Genomic DNA, 14,664 nt, shown 5'->3' on the forward strand with positions numbered 1-14,664 from the left:
ATTGGGTTCCTCTGTCAGAAACGATATTCTCAGGAATACCATGCAGACGAACAACATTTTGAAAAAACAGGGGCACCAACTCGGAAGAAGAAGGCAATTTGGGCAGGGGAACCAAATGAACCATCTTAGAAAAACGGTCACACACCACCCAGATGACAGACATCTTCTGAGAAACAGGCAGATCTGAAATAAAATCCATCGAGATGTGTGTCCAAGGCCTCTTAGGAATAGGCAAGGGCAACAATAATCCACTAGCCCGAGAACAACAAGGCTTGGCCCGAGCACAAACGTCACAAGACTGCACAAAGCCTCGCACATCTCGTGACAGGGAAGGCCACCAGAAGGATCTTGCCACCAAATCCCTGGTACCAAAAATTCCAGGATGACCTGCCAACGCAGAAGAATGCACCTCAGAGATGACTTTACTGGTCCAATCATCAGGAACAAACAGCCTATCAGGCGGACAACGATCCGGTCTATCCGCCTGAAACTCCTGCAAGGCCCGCCGCAGGTCTGGAGAAACGGCTGACAAGATAACTCCCTCCTTAAGAATACCTGTGGGGTCAGAGTTGCCAGGTGAATCAGGCTCAAAACTCCTAGAAAGGGCATCCGCCTTAACATTCTTAGAACCTGGTAGGTACGATACCACAAAATTAAACCGAGAAAAAAATAATGACCAGCGCGCCTGTCTAGGATTCAGGCGCCTGGCGGTCTCAAGATAAATCAAATCTTTGTGGTCAGTCAATACCACCACCTGATGTCTGGCCCCCTCGAGCCAATGGCGCCACTCCTCAAACGCCCACTTCATGGCCAAAAGCTCCCGATTCCCAACATCATAATTCCGCTCAGCGGGCGAAAATTTACGGGAAAAGAAGGCACAAGGCCTCATCACGGCGCAGTCAGAACTTTTCTGCGACAACACTGCCCCAGCTCCGATCTCAGAAGCGTCGACCTCAACCTGAAAAGGAAGAGTCACATCAGGCTGACGCAACACAGGGGCAGAAGAAAAACAGCGCTTAAGCTCCTGAAAGGCCTCCACAGCATCAGGGGACCAATTAGCAACATCAGCACCCTGTCTAGTCAAATCGGTCAATGGCTTAACGACATCCGAAAAACCAGAAATAAATCGACGATAAAAGTTGGCAAAGCCCAAAAATTTCTGAAGACTTTTAAGAGAAGAGGGCTGCGTCCAATCACAAATAGCTTGAACCTTGACAGGATCCATCTCAATGGAAGAGGGAGAAAAAATATATCCCAAAAAGGAAATTCTCTGAACCCCAAAAACGCACTTAGAACCCTTGACACACAGAGAATTAGACCGCAAAACCTGAAAAACCCTCTTAACTTGCCGGACATGAGAGTCCCAGTCATCCGAAAAAATCAGAATATCATCCAGATACACTATCATAAATTTATCCAAAAAATCGCGGAAAATATCATGCATAAAGGACTGGAAGACTGAAGGGGCATTAGAAAGACCAAAAGGCATCACCAAATACTCAAAGTGGCCCTCGGGCGTATTAAATGCGGTTTTCCACTCATCCCCCTGCCTGATCCGCACCAAATTATACGCCCCACGGAGATCAATCTTAGAGAACCACTTGGCCCCCTTTATGCGAGCAAACAAATCAGTCAGCAACGGCAATGGGTATTGATATTTAACCGTGATTTTATTCAAAAGCCGATAATCAATACATGGTCTCAAAGAGCCGTCTTTTTTTGACACAAAGAAAAAACCGGCTCCTAAGGGAGATGACGATGGACGAATATGTCCCTTTTCCAAGGACTCCTTTATATATTCTCGCATAGCAGCATGTTCAGGCACAGACAGATTAAATAAACGACCCTTTGGGTATTTACTACCCGGAATTAAATCTATAGCACAATCGCACTCACGGTGCGGAGGTAGTGAACCCAGCTTGGGTTCTTCAAAGACGTCACGATAATCAGACAGGAACTCAGGGATTTCAGAGGGAATAGATGATGAAATGGACACCAAAGGTACGTCCCCATGAGTCCCTTTACATCCCCAGCTCAACACAGACATAGCTCTCCAGTCAAGGACTGGGTTGTGAGACTGCAGCCATGGCAATCCCAGCACCAAATCATCATGTAGATTATACAGCACCAGAAAACGAATAGTCTCCTGGTGATCCGGATTAATACACATAGTCACTTGTGTCCAGTATTGTGGTTTATTATTAGCCAATGGGGTGGAGTCAATCCCCTTCAGAGGAATAAGAGTTTCCAAAGGCTCTAAATCATACCCACAACGATTGGCAAAGGACCAATCCATAAGACTCAAAGCGGCGCCAGAGTCGATATAGGCGTCAGTAGTAATAGATGACAAAGAGCAAATCAGGGTCACAGACAAAATAAATTTAGACTGTAAAGTGCCAATGGAAACGGATTTATCAAGCTTTTTAGTACGCTTAGAGCATGCTGATATAACATGAGTAGAATCCCCACAATAGAAACACAACCCATTTTTCCGTCTAAAATTCTGCCGCTCGCTTCTGGACAGAATTCTATCACACTGCATGCTTTCTGGCGTCTTCTCAGTGGACACCGCCAGATGGTGCACTGGTTTGCGCTCCCGCAGACGCCTATCGATCTGAATGGCCATTGTCATGGACTCATTCAGACCCGCAGGCACAGGGAACCCCACCATAACATCCTTAATGGCATCAGAGAGACCCTCTCTGAAAGTAGCCGCCAAGGCACACTCATTCCACTGAGTAAGCACAGACCATTTACGGAATCTTTGGCAGTAAATTTCAGCTTCATCTTGCCCCTGCGATAGGGACATCAAAGTTTTTTCTGCCTGAAGTTCCAAATGAGGTTCCTCATACAGCAAGCCCAAGGCCAAAAAAAACGCATCCACATTGCGCAACGCAGGATCCCCTGGTGCCAATGCAAAAGCCCAGTCTTGAGGGTCGCCGCGGAGCAAGGAAATCACAATCCCAACCTGCTGTGCAGGGTCTCCAGCAGAACGAGATTTCAGGGACAAAAATAGCTTACAATTATTTCTAAAATTCTGAAAGCTAGATCTATTCCCTGAGAAGAATTCCGGCAAAGGAATTCTCGGCTCAGATACCGGAGCATGAATAATAAAATCTTGCAAATTTTGTACTTTCGTGGTAAGATTATTCAAACCTGCAGTTACACTCTGAAGATCCATTATTAACAGGTGAACACAAAGCCATTCAAAGATTATAAGGAGAGAGAAAAAAAAGAAAGACTGCAGCATAGACAGACTGGCAAGTGATCCAATCAAGAGCACAGAGGAAAAAAAAAAAAAACTCTCAGCAGACTTCTTATTTCTCTCCTTTCTCAGCCAAGGATTTTAACCCTTTAGTGGGCCGGTCAAACTGTCATGATCTCCATGGCCAGAGAACTAGCAAAAGCCTCTATAGGAACAAGCTCTTGGAAGATGTAACTATACTGACCATGAACTAAACCTACCGCATCATCTAGAAGTAGCCAGGTAGCATGTCCTACTTTTTATCCCTATATGCCCAGCGCCGGCCGGAGAACTAAATAATGCTAGCAGAGGGAAATATAAGACCTGACTCACCTCTAGAGAAATGCCCAAAAAAAGGAGACAGAGGCCCCCCACATATATTGGCGGTGATATGAGATGAAACAACAAACGCAGCAGGAAAATAGTTTTAGCAAATTTGAGGTCCGCTTTCTAGATAGCAGAAGACAGAAAGCATACTTTCATGGTCAGTAGAAAACCCTAACAAAACACATCCAGAAATTACTTTAGGACTCTGGCATTAACTCATAATACCAGAGTGGCAATTCCTGATCAACAAGAGCTTTCCAGACACAGTAACGAAACTGCAGCTGTGAACTGGAACCAAAATACAAAAACAAAACATGGACGAATGTCCAACTTATCTAGTAGATGTCTGGGAGCAGGAACAAGCACAGAGAGGCTTCTGATAACATTGTTGACCGGCAAGCATCTAACAGAGAAGCCAGGTTATATAGCGACACCCAGATCTAATCAGAACAGGTGAACAGGGAAGATGATGTCACAAGTTCAATTCCACCAGTAGCCACCGGGGGAGCCCAGAATCCAAATTCACAACAAGTACCCAAACACACAGTATCAGCTTGAGCCAGATGCTGGGATCGACGTCTCTGCTGAGCAGGTTCCACTGTGGGTGGAGGAGAATGGGAGACCGCAGTGGACATGGTTCGAGATTCCCCCTGTGCAGCGGCGGGAACTCGACACCTAACACACGTCAGGTTTCTATAGCTTCTACAAGAGAACAATTGCCAAACAGTCTAAATATGTCTTCAAAAAATCTTCTTTGCCTTTCCATGGCTACAGTACATTGTTTCCATGCAGGGTTTCAAAATGGATCCTGTGAAGGATTCTACTGTTTGCTCCTTGCCTCATTCCCAAGTGTGCCAACTTCTGCAGACAATCTATTCCTCATTTTTTGTCCCTCATAGCATCCATTTCCACCTTAACCAAGAAGGGGGCTAATGCCGGAATCTCTCCTGAGAAGGCATTGTTGGCTTTCCAGCACTAGAATAAGACCTTTGCGAGAGCTCCTATGCTGCACCACACTGACTCTAACAAATAGTTTATCCTCGAAGTGGATGCCTCTTCTATTTGTACTCAGGCAATTATTCTGCAAACTACTTCTTCAGATAAGTCTGTCTTTTGAGGCTTTTTCTCTAAGCTGCTTTCACTGCCTGATCAAAACTACAGTATTGGGGACCGTGAATTAGTAGTCATTAAGATGGTGCTAAAGAATGGTAATATCTACCAGAATGCACCAGCTCTCCAGTGATAATGACATGGATCAAAAGTATTTGACCTTTCTGCAGACCACCCAACAGTTATATCCTCATCAAATCAGGTTGGAACTCTTCGCTCCCAGTTCAACTTTGAGTTGCACTTCTGTTCTATGGAGAAGAATGTTAAAACAATGCCAAATCTTGATACTTTGACATGTCTGATTCTGAGGAGGAATCACAGCATATGATTAACTTGGCTAGGACTGTTGTAGCTGGTCCTACTCTTTTAAAAGACATTCCACCATGTCTGACCTTTGTTACTACTGATATAAGGAGGAGAAATTTGTCATGAGGACACAAATCCAAGCTGGCAGGCCATATAGTCATATGAATAACCAAAACAAAATGGACACCAGAGCAATACTCAGAAAATGTATATAACTTTATTACAAAATATATTTTTTTGCCAACAAAGTTAAAATCATAGAAATGAAGACAATTAAATAAAGACAATAATAAAATGCAATACAAAAGGGTGGCGACACCTAGGTACCACGCTCAGACAATAGGCGCATATATAGACTATTATATTTTACCAACTTGCCTGTGCGTGGTACCTAGGTGTTGCCACCCTTTTGTATTGCATTTTATTATTGTCTTTATTTCATTGTCTTTATTTCTATGATTTTAACTTTGAGTGTAAAAAAATATATTTTGTAATAAAATTGTATACATTTTCTGAGTATTGCTCTGGTGTTCATTTCATTTTGGTTATTTATCCGTATATTTTTGGATGAGTTCCCCTTTCTATAACAGGCCTCTTTTTGGGTTAATCATATAGTCACATATAAGTATACTGAGCTGATTGCTCTCTACTTCCTGTTGCTCTCGCTGTCCAAGGATGTTCAGGACTTTGTAACCACCTGTCCACAGTGCGCCAGAAACAAATCACCATGGAACAAGCCTGCTTGTCTCCTTCAGCTTCTGCCTGTTCCCTCTGTCCCTTGGCAAGACATTGCTCTGGATTTCTTCATGGATCTGCCCCTCTCTGACGGTTGCAACACCTTCTGGGTCATAGTGTTTCTTAAAAATGACTCAGTTCATTCCTTGCTGGTCTTTTATCTACTCCCAAGCTTGCCTTGCAGTATTTTCTGCATGTGTTTCACCTCCGTGGTGTTCCAAATTTTGGAGAGCTCTTTGCAAGCTGTTGAATGTTCAGCTGTATTTCTCCTTTGTGTACCATCCTTAGACCAATGGGCAAGTGGAACATGTCAACCAAGTTCTCGAGAACAACCTACAACACTTTATCTCTGCCCATCAGGATGATTGGGTGCTATTACTTCACTAGGTGGAGTCTTCCTACTACATCCATGTTGGGGAGACGTTTAGTACAGCTCCATTTTTCGTTGTATACTCCCAGCATCCTGAAGTGCCATGTACTATGTCTGCTTCCACTGGGGTACCAGCAGCAGATTCCATGTCCTGATTGCAGTCTATTACTGATCTGGAGATAACGTCTGGTTATCTTCCAGGAATATTTGCTGGAAGGTACCTTCCTATAACTTTGCCTCACAGTACCTTAGTCCATTCAAGATCTTCAAAAAGGTCAATCCGGTGATTTACAGTCTTCAGCTACCTGTGAATTTATGGATTCTGAATTCCTTCTAATTCTTTTTTCTAAAACCAGTAGTTCTAAGTCACTTCTATAAATTCCACACTCTTGCTTCTGTTCCTGAGGGTCCCTCAGATGTGTCTGAGGTGAAGGACATTCTAGATTCTAAGAAGGTACCTTCTTTTTGGTCGATTGGAAAGGCTTCTGTGCTGAGGAGAGATCTTGGGAGCCTGCTGAAAACATCTGCACCCCTACATTTCTTGAGAAGTTTCTCCATCTGGCCAAAAAGAAGGTGGAATAAGGGCAAAGGTACTGTCACACTGGTCACTTGCACGCCTTCTCAGCGCCATCTTATTCACTTGTCAGGCTGTCTTGCTGAATTGCCTCATGCAGCAATCCCAGCACTGCTTTGTTTCCCTGGTTTATCCCCTGCCAGCAGGAGAAATATTAAGAAGCTCCTCCCTCCATACCTTGCCAGAACATAGGTTGTAATTTGCAGTTTCTAGTTCCTGGTCAAGGTGCTTTTTTGTTTAGTCTCTCCTGTTACCGACTGGGTTTGCTTACTTGTTTTGTCTGTCTCCTAAATTTATATCAGGGTAATTGATGTCCCCCATAATAAGTATTTCTCCCTGATTAGCTACTTCATCTATATGCCTTATGAGGATATTTTTTGCTGCTTTCATTATATTTGGAGACTTATAAAAAACCTCTATCAGTATTTTATCATTCTTTCTTACTCCCCTTATTTCCACCCATAGGGACTCTACATTTACATTTTAATTTGCCTAACATGCAGTGGGAGAAATTTATATTGAACATTTCACCAATTTCAAAGTAAATACATTTCTAAAGTTACTATTGATGTGAAATTGTCTCCAGATATTGGCAACAACCCATCCAATCTATACTGGGAAAGAAATCAAACCATTGATGTTCATAAATTAAGTTATGTGTAATAATAGGAAATGTTACAGGGGAAAAAGCATTAAACACACTTACTGAAATTTATGTAATTCTTATTACAAAAGCCCTTGTTTGTGATGACAGCTTTAAGATGCCTCCTCTATGGAGAAACTAGTCACTAGGGTTGAGCGACTTTTACTTTTTTGGGGTCGAGTCGGGTTTTGCGAAACCCGACTATCTCAAAAGTCGAGTCGAGTGCAATCGGCCGATTATCGCGAAAAGTCGGGGATCGACCGAAACACGAAACCCAATGCAAGTAAATGGGGAAGCATAGTCGGCAGTGAGTGGGGGCCAGGAAAACACCTACAGTGCCCATTTTAATGGCAAAAATATCCATTCTTGTTACTGAAGCTTGTCAATCTTAATTATCTTTATAATAATAGTTAGGCATTGGAAATTGGGGGTCATTTGGCTAAAGTTGTGGGGGGTAGGGCTGGTTAAAGTTTTTAGTGGGCCCAGGAAACGTGGACTACGTCACGGCGGTGGAGCAGTGAGAGGTAAGTATTTCAAGTTTGCAAGTGCTGTGATCCTGAGCAAGCAGGGGGCCCATTTGTTTGCATTGGCACTGGCACAGGGCCCCTCAAAGTACGGCGGTGTGTTTGAACAGCGGGGGCGCCTCCCACCGGCAGCGACACTTTTGCGTACTCTGAGGGGCCCTGTGCCTGTGACATCGCCAACGAGTATGCCCCCCACTTGATGAAGGAACCTGCACTTTCGTCTGCATCTTCCTCTTTGTCCCTGTGTAAGGTGGTATAGTATGCAGGAAGGGGAACCTGACTTTCAGCAAGGTCAGATTGAGGATGAAACACAGATATAGGCCCAAATAATAAAGTAGGCTAAACGCAGTTAAAAATTGGTAACAGGACTAACCAGGCGGCATTGGTTTGTTCAGTGGAGTAGAAAACCCTGGAGCGGCAGACACCGTTTTAAGGGCCCAACCACACTAGTAGGCCCAATGCAGTTTAATATTACAAATATAGCCCAAAAACCTGAAGATTGAAGCTCTGGAAAATAACACAGGACAACACCAAGGTGCGGCAGACACTGTTACTAGGCCCAACCAAAATAGTAGGCCAACTGCAGTGTTATATAAACAACAACTTAATGAGAGCCTGAAGATTGAAGCTCAGCTCTGTTCAGTGGAGAACAGAAAGCAGCGGCAGACACCGTTAGTAGGCCCCAACCACACTAGTAGACCAACTGCAGTGTTATATTAACAACTACTTAATGAGAGCCTGAAGATTGAAGCTCAAGAAAACCAAACAGGAGAAAACCAAGGAGCGGCAGACACCGTTAGTAGGGCCCAACCAGACAAGTAGGCCAAATGCAGTTTAATATCTGATACTATAGGCCGAAAGCCTAAAGACTGAAGCTCAGCTTTGTACAGTGAAGGACAACACAAGGGAGCGGCAGACACTGTTAGTAGGCCCCAAACAAACTAGCAGGCCAACTGCACTGTTATATTAACAACAACTACTTAATGAGAGCCTGAAGATTGAAGCTCAGGCAAGTAAACCTGGAGAACACCTTGGAGCGACAGACACCATTAGTAGGCCCCAACGACACATATTAACAACAACTACTGAATGAGAGCCTGAAGATTAAAGCTCAGCTTTGTGCAGTGGGGGACAACACCAGGGAGTGGCAGACACCCTTAGTAGGCCCCAACCAAAATAGTAGGCCAACTGCACTGTTATATTAACAACAACTACTTAATGAGAGCCTGAAGATTGAAGCTCAGGCAAGTAAACCAGGAGAACACCTTGGAGCAGCAGACACCATTAATAGGCCTCAACCACACATATTAGCAACAACTACTTAATGAGAGCCTGAAGATTGAAGCTCAGCTTTGTGCAGTCGAGGACAACACCAGGGAGCGGCAGACACCCTTAGTAGGCCCCAACCAAAATAGTAGGCCAACTGCACTGTTATATTAACAACAACTACTTAATGAGAGCCTGAAGATTGAAGCTCAGGCAAGTAAACCAGGAGAACACCTTGGAGTGGCAGACACCATTAGTAGGCCACAACCACACATATTAGCAACAACTACTTAATGAGAGCCTGAAGATTGAAGCTCAGCTTTGTGCAGTGGAGGACAACACCAGGGAGCGGCAGACACCATTAGTAGGCCCCAACCAAAATAGTAGGCCAACTGCACTGTTATATTAAGAACAACTACTTAATGAGAGCCTGAAGATTGAAGCTCAGGCAAGTAAACATGGAGAACACCTTGGAGCGGCAGACACCGTTAGTAGGCCCCAACAACCCATATTAGCAACAACTACTGAATGAGAGCCTGAAGATTGAAGCTCAAGAATACCAAACAGGAGAAAACCCAGGAGCGGCAGACACCGTTAGTAGAGCCCAACCAGACAAGTAGGCCAAATGCAGTTTAATATCTGATAATATAGGCTGAAAGCCTGAAGACTGAAGCTCAGCTTTGCACAGTGGAGGACAACTGTAATGGGAGCCAGACACAATAAGTAGGGCTAAATAAGTAATTAGGCAAAATGCAGTTCAACATTGGTAAGTGGAGTACACTTGCAGCATAGCGTGGTTCAGCGGAGGAGGGCATGTGTAATTAGTGGCTCTGACACACGAAGTAGGCCTAAAATAAAAAGGAAGGCTATATTCAGTTCAAAATTGGTAAAAGGAGTACACAAGTGGCATAGCTGGGTTCTGTGGTGGAGGACAACTGTTATGAGAGGCTTACACAGTTACTAGGCACAAATAAGTAAGTAGGATAAATGCAGTTCAAAATTGGTAACAGGAGTACACAGGCGGCATACCTTTGTTCAGTGGAGGACAACTGTAAGGAGTGGACTGGCCGAGACAGACACAGGTAGTAGGCCTACAATAGAAAGTAGGCTCTATGCAGTTTAAAGTAGGCTACAGGGGTACACAGGCAGCATTGTTGTGGTCAGCGGAGGACGATTTCAAGGAGGGACCGCAGACAGACTTCCTAGGCCTAAAATAATAAAGCAGGCTCGATGCGGTTTAAATTAGGCTACAGGGGTACACAGGCAGCATTGCTGTGGTCATCAGAGGATGATTGCAAGGAGGGACCGCAGACAGACTTCCTAGGCCTTAAATAATAAAGCAGGCTTGATGCGGTTTAAATTAGGCTACAGGGGTACACAGGCAGCATTGTTGTGGTCAGCGGAGGACGATTTCAAGGAGGGACCGCAGACAGACTTCCTAGGCCTAAAATAATAAAGCAGGCTCGATGCGGTTTAAATTAGGCTACAGGGGTACACAGGCAGCATTGCTGTGGTCATCGGAGGATGATTGCAAGGAGGGACCGCAGACAGACTTCCTAGGCCTAAAATAATAAAGCAGGCTCGATGCGGTTTAAATTAGGCTACAGGGGTACACAGGCAGCATTGCTGTGGTCATCGGAGGACAATTGCAAGGAGGGACCGCAGACAGACTTCCTAGGCCTAAAATAATAAAGCAGGCTCGATGTGGTTTAAATTAGGCTACAGGGGTACACAGGCCGCATTGGTGTGGTCAGCGGAGGACAAATGGAAGGAGGGACCGCAGACAGACTTAGTAGGCCTAAAATAACAAAATAGGCTCTATGCAGCTTCCATTATGTGGCAGGGGTACACAGGCAGCATTTGTGTGGTCAGCGGAGGACAATTGGAAGGAGGGACCGCAGACAGACTTAGTAGGCCTAAAATAACAAAATAGGCTCTATGCAGCTTCCATTATGTGGCAGGGGTACACAGGCAGCATTGGTGTGGTCAGCTGAGGACAATTGGAAGGAGGGACCGCAGACAGACTTAGTAGGCCTAAAATAACAAAATAGGCTCTATGCAGCTTCCATTATGTGGCAGGGGTACACAGGCAGCATTTGTGTGGTCAGCGGAGGACAATTGGAAGGAGGGACCGCAGACAGACTTAGTAGGTCTAAAATAACAAAATAGGCTCTATGCAGCTTCCATTATGTGGCAGGGGTACACAGGCAGCATTGGTGTGGTCAGCGGAGGACAATTGGAAGGAGGGACCGCAGACAGACTTAGTAGGCCTAAAATAACAAGATAGGCTCTATGCAGCTTCCATTATGTGGCAGGGGTACACAGGCAGCATTGGTGTGGTCAGCGGAGGACAATTGGAAGGAGGGACCGCAGACACACTTAGTAGGCCTAAAATAGCAAAATAGGCTCTATGCAGCTTCCATTATGTGGCAGGGGTACACAGGCAGCATTGGTGTGGTCAGCTGAGGACAATTGGAAGGAGGGACCGCAGACAGACTAGTAGGCCTAAAATAACAAAATAGGCTCTATGCAGCTTCCATTATGTGGCAGGGGTACACAGGCAGCATTGGTGTGGTCAGCTGAGGACAATTGGAAGGAGGGACCGCAGACAGACTTAGTAGGTCTAAAATAACAAAATAGGCTCTATGCAGCTTCCATTATGTGGCAGGGGTACACAGGCAGCATTTGTGTGGTCAGCGGAGGACAATTGGAAGGAGGGACTGCAGGCAGACTTAGTAGGTCTAAAATAACAAAATAGGCTCTATGCAGCTTCCATTATGTGGCAGGGGTACACAGGCAGCATTGGTGTGGTCAGCTGTGGACAATTGGAAGGAGGGACCGCAGACAGACTTAGTAGGCCTAAAATAACAAAATAGGCTCTATGCAGCTTCCATTATGTGGCAGGGGTACACAGGCAGCATTTGTGTGGTCAGCGGAGGACAATTGGAAGGAGGGACCGCAGACAGACTTAGTAGGCCTAAAATAACAAAATAGGCTCTATGCAGCTTCCATTATGTGGCAGGGGTACACAGGCAGCATTGGTGTGGTCAGCTGAGGACAATTGGAAGGAGGGACCGCAGACAGACTTAGTAGGCCTAAAATAACAAAATAGGCTCTATGCAGCTTCCATTATGTGGCAGGGGTACACAGGCAGCATTTGTGTGGTCAGCGGAGGACAATTGGAAGGAGGGACCGCAGACAGACTTAGTAGGTCTAAAATAACAAAATAGGCTCTATGCAGCTTCCATTATGTGGCAGGGGTACACAGGCAGCATTTGTGTGGTCAGCGGAGGACAATTGGAAGGAGGGACCGCAGACAGACTTAGTAGGCCTAAAATAACAAAATAGGCTCTATGCAGCTTCCATTATGTGGCAGGGGTACACAGGCAGCATTGGTGTGGTCAGCTGAGCACAATTGGAAGGAGGGACCGCAGACAGACTTAGTAGGCCTAAAATAACAAAATAGGCTCTATGCAGCTTCCATTATGTGGCAGGGGTACACAGGCAGCATTTGTGTGGTCAGTGGAGGACAATTGGAAGGAGGGACCGCAGACAGACTTAGTAGGTCTAAAATAACAAAATAGGCTCTATGCAGCTTCCATTATGTGGCAGGGGTACACAGGCAGCATTGGTGTGGTCAGCGGAGGACAATTGGAAGGAGGGACCGCAGACAGACTTAGTAGGCCTAAAATAACAAGATAGGCTCTATGCAGCTTCCATTATGTGGCAGGGGTACACAGGCAGCATTGGTGTGGTCAGCTGAGGACAATTGGAAGGAGGGACCGCAGACAGACTAGTAGGCCTAAAATAACAAAATAGGCTCTATGCAGCTTCCATTATGTGGCAGGGGTACACAGGCAGCATTTGTGTGGTCAGCGGAGGACAATTGGAAGGAGGGACCGCAGACAGACTTAGTAGGCCTAAAATAACAAAATAGGCTCTATGCAGCTTCCATTATGTGGCAGGGGTACACAGGCAGCATTGGTGTGGTCAGCTGAGGACAATTGGAAGGAGGGACCGCAGACAGACTTAGTAGGCCTAAAATAACAAAATAGGCTCTATGCAGCTTCCATTATGTGGCAGGGGTACACAGGCAGCATTGGTGTGGTCAGCGGAGGACAATTGGAAGGAGGGACCGCAGACAGACTTAGTAGGCCTAAAATAACAAGATAGGCTCTATGCAGCTTCCATTATGTGGCAGGGGTACACAGGCAGCATTGGTGTGGTCAGCGGAGGACAATTGGAAGGAGGGACCGCAGACACACTTAGTAGGCCTAAAATAGCAAAATAGGCTCTATGCAGCTTCCATTATGTGGCAGGGGTACACAGGCAGCATTGGTGTGGTCAGCTGAGGACAATTGGAAGGAGGGACCGCAGACAGACTTAGTAGGCCTAAAATAACAAAATAGGCTCTATGCAGCTTCCATTATGTGGCAGGGGTACACAGGCAGCATTGGTGTGGTCAGCTGAGGACAATTGGAAGGAGGGACCGCAGACAGACTTAGTAGGTCTAAAATAACAAAATAGGCTCTATGCAGCTTCCATTATGTGGCAGGGGTACACAGGCAGCATTTGTGTGGTCAGCGGAGGACAATTGGAAGGAGGGACTGCAGGCAGACTTAGTAGGTCTAAAATAACAAAATAGGCTCTATGCAGCTTCCATTATGTGGCAGGGGTACACAGGCAGCATTGGTGTGGTCAGCTGTGGACAATTGGAAGGAGGGACCGCAGACAGACTTAGTAGGCCTAAAATAACAAAATAGACTCTATGCAGCTTCCATTATGTGGCAGGGGTACTGTTATGACCCAAATGGCGAGGGTCTCAGAGGAACGTGGAAGTCTGCAGAATACAAAAATCCAGCTCATAGGGCAGTGGTAACTGGGTTGACCATATATCTACTCCTAACGCCAACACTAGAAGTAGCCGGGGATCATTCCTACGTTGATTCTAGATGACACGCGCCAGCCGGAGAATCTAGCTACCCCTAGTAGAGGAAAACAAAGACCTTTCTTGCCTCCAGAGAAGGGGACCCCAAAGCTGGATAGAAGCCCCCCACAAATAATGACGGTGAGGTAAGAGGAAATGACAAACACAGAAATGAACCAGGTTTAGCACAGAGAGGCCCGCTTACTGATAGCAGAATAAAGAAAGGTAACTTATATGGTCAACAAAAACCCTATCAAAATCCACACTGGAAATTCAAGAGCCCCCGAACCGTCTAACGGTCCGGGGGGAGAACACCAGCCCCCTAGAGCTTCCAGCAAAGGTCAGGATATAGATTTGGAACAAGCTGGACAAAAATACAAAACCAAAACAAATAGCAAAAAGCAAAAGGCAGACTTAGCTGATATAACTGGAACCAGGATCAGTAGACAAGAGCACAGCAGACTAGCTCTGATAACTACGTTGCCAGGCATTGAACTGAAGGTCCAGGGAGCTTATATAGCAACACCCCTAACTAACGACCCAGGTGCGGATAAAAGGAAAGACAGAAAAACCAGAGTCAAAAAACTAGTGACCACTAGAGGGAGCAAAAAGCAAATTCACAACAGTACCCCCCCCTT

This window comes from Ranitomeya variabilis, chromosome 1, assembly GCF_051348905.1.
Source record: "Ranitomeya variabilis isolate aRanVar5 chromosome 1, aRanVar5.hap1, whole genome shotgun sequence".
NCBI lineage: Eukaryota > Metazoa > Chordata > Amphibia > Anura > Dendrobatidae > Ranitomeya > Ranitomeya variabilis.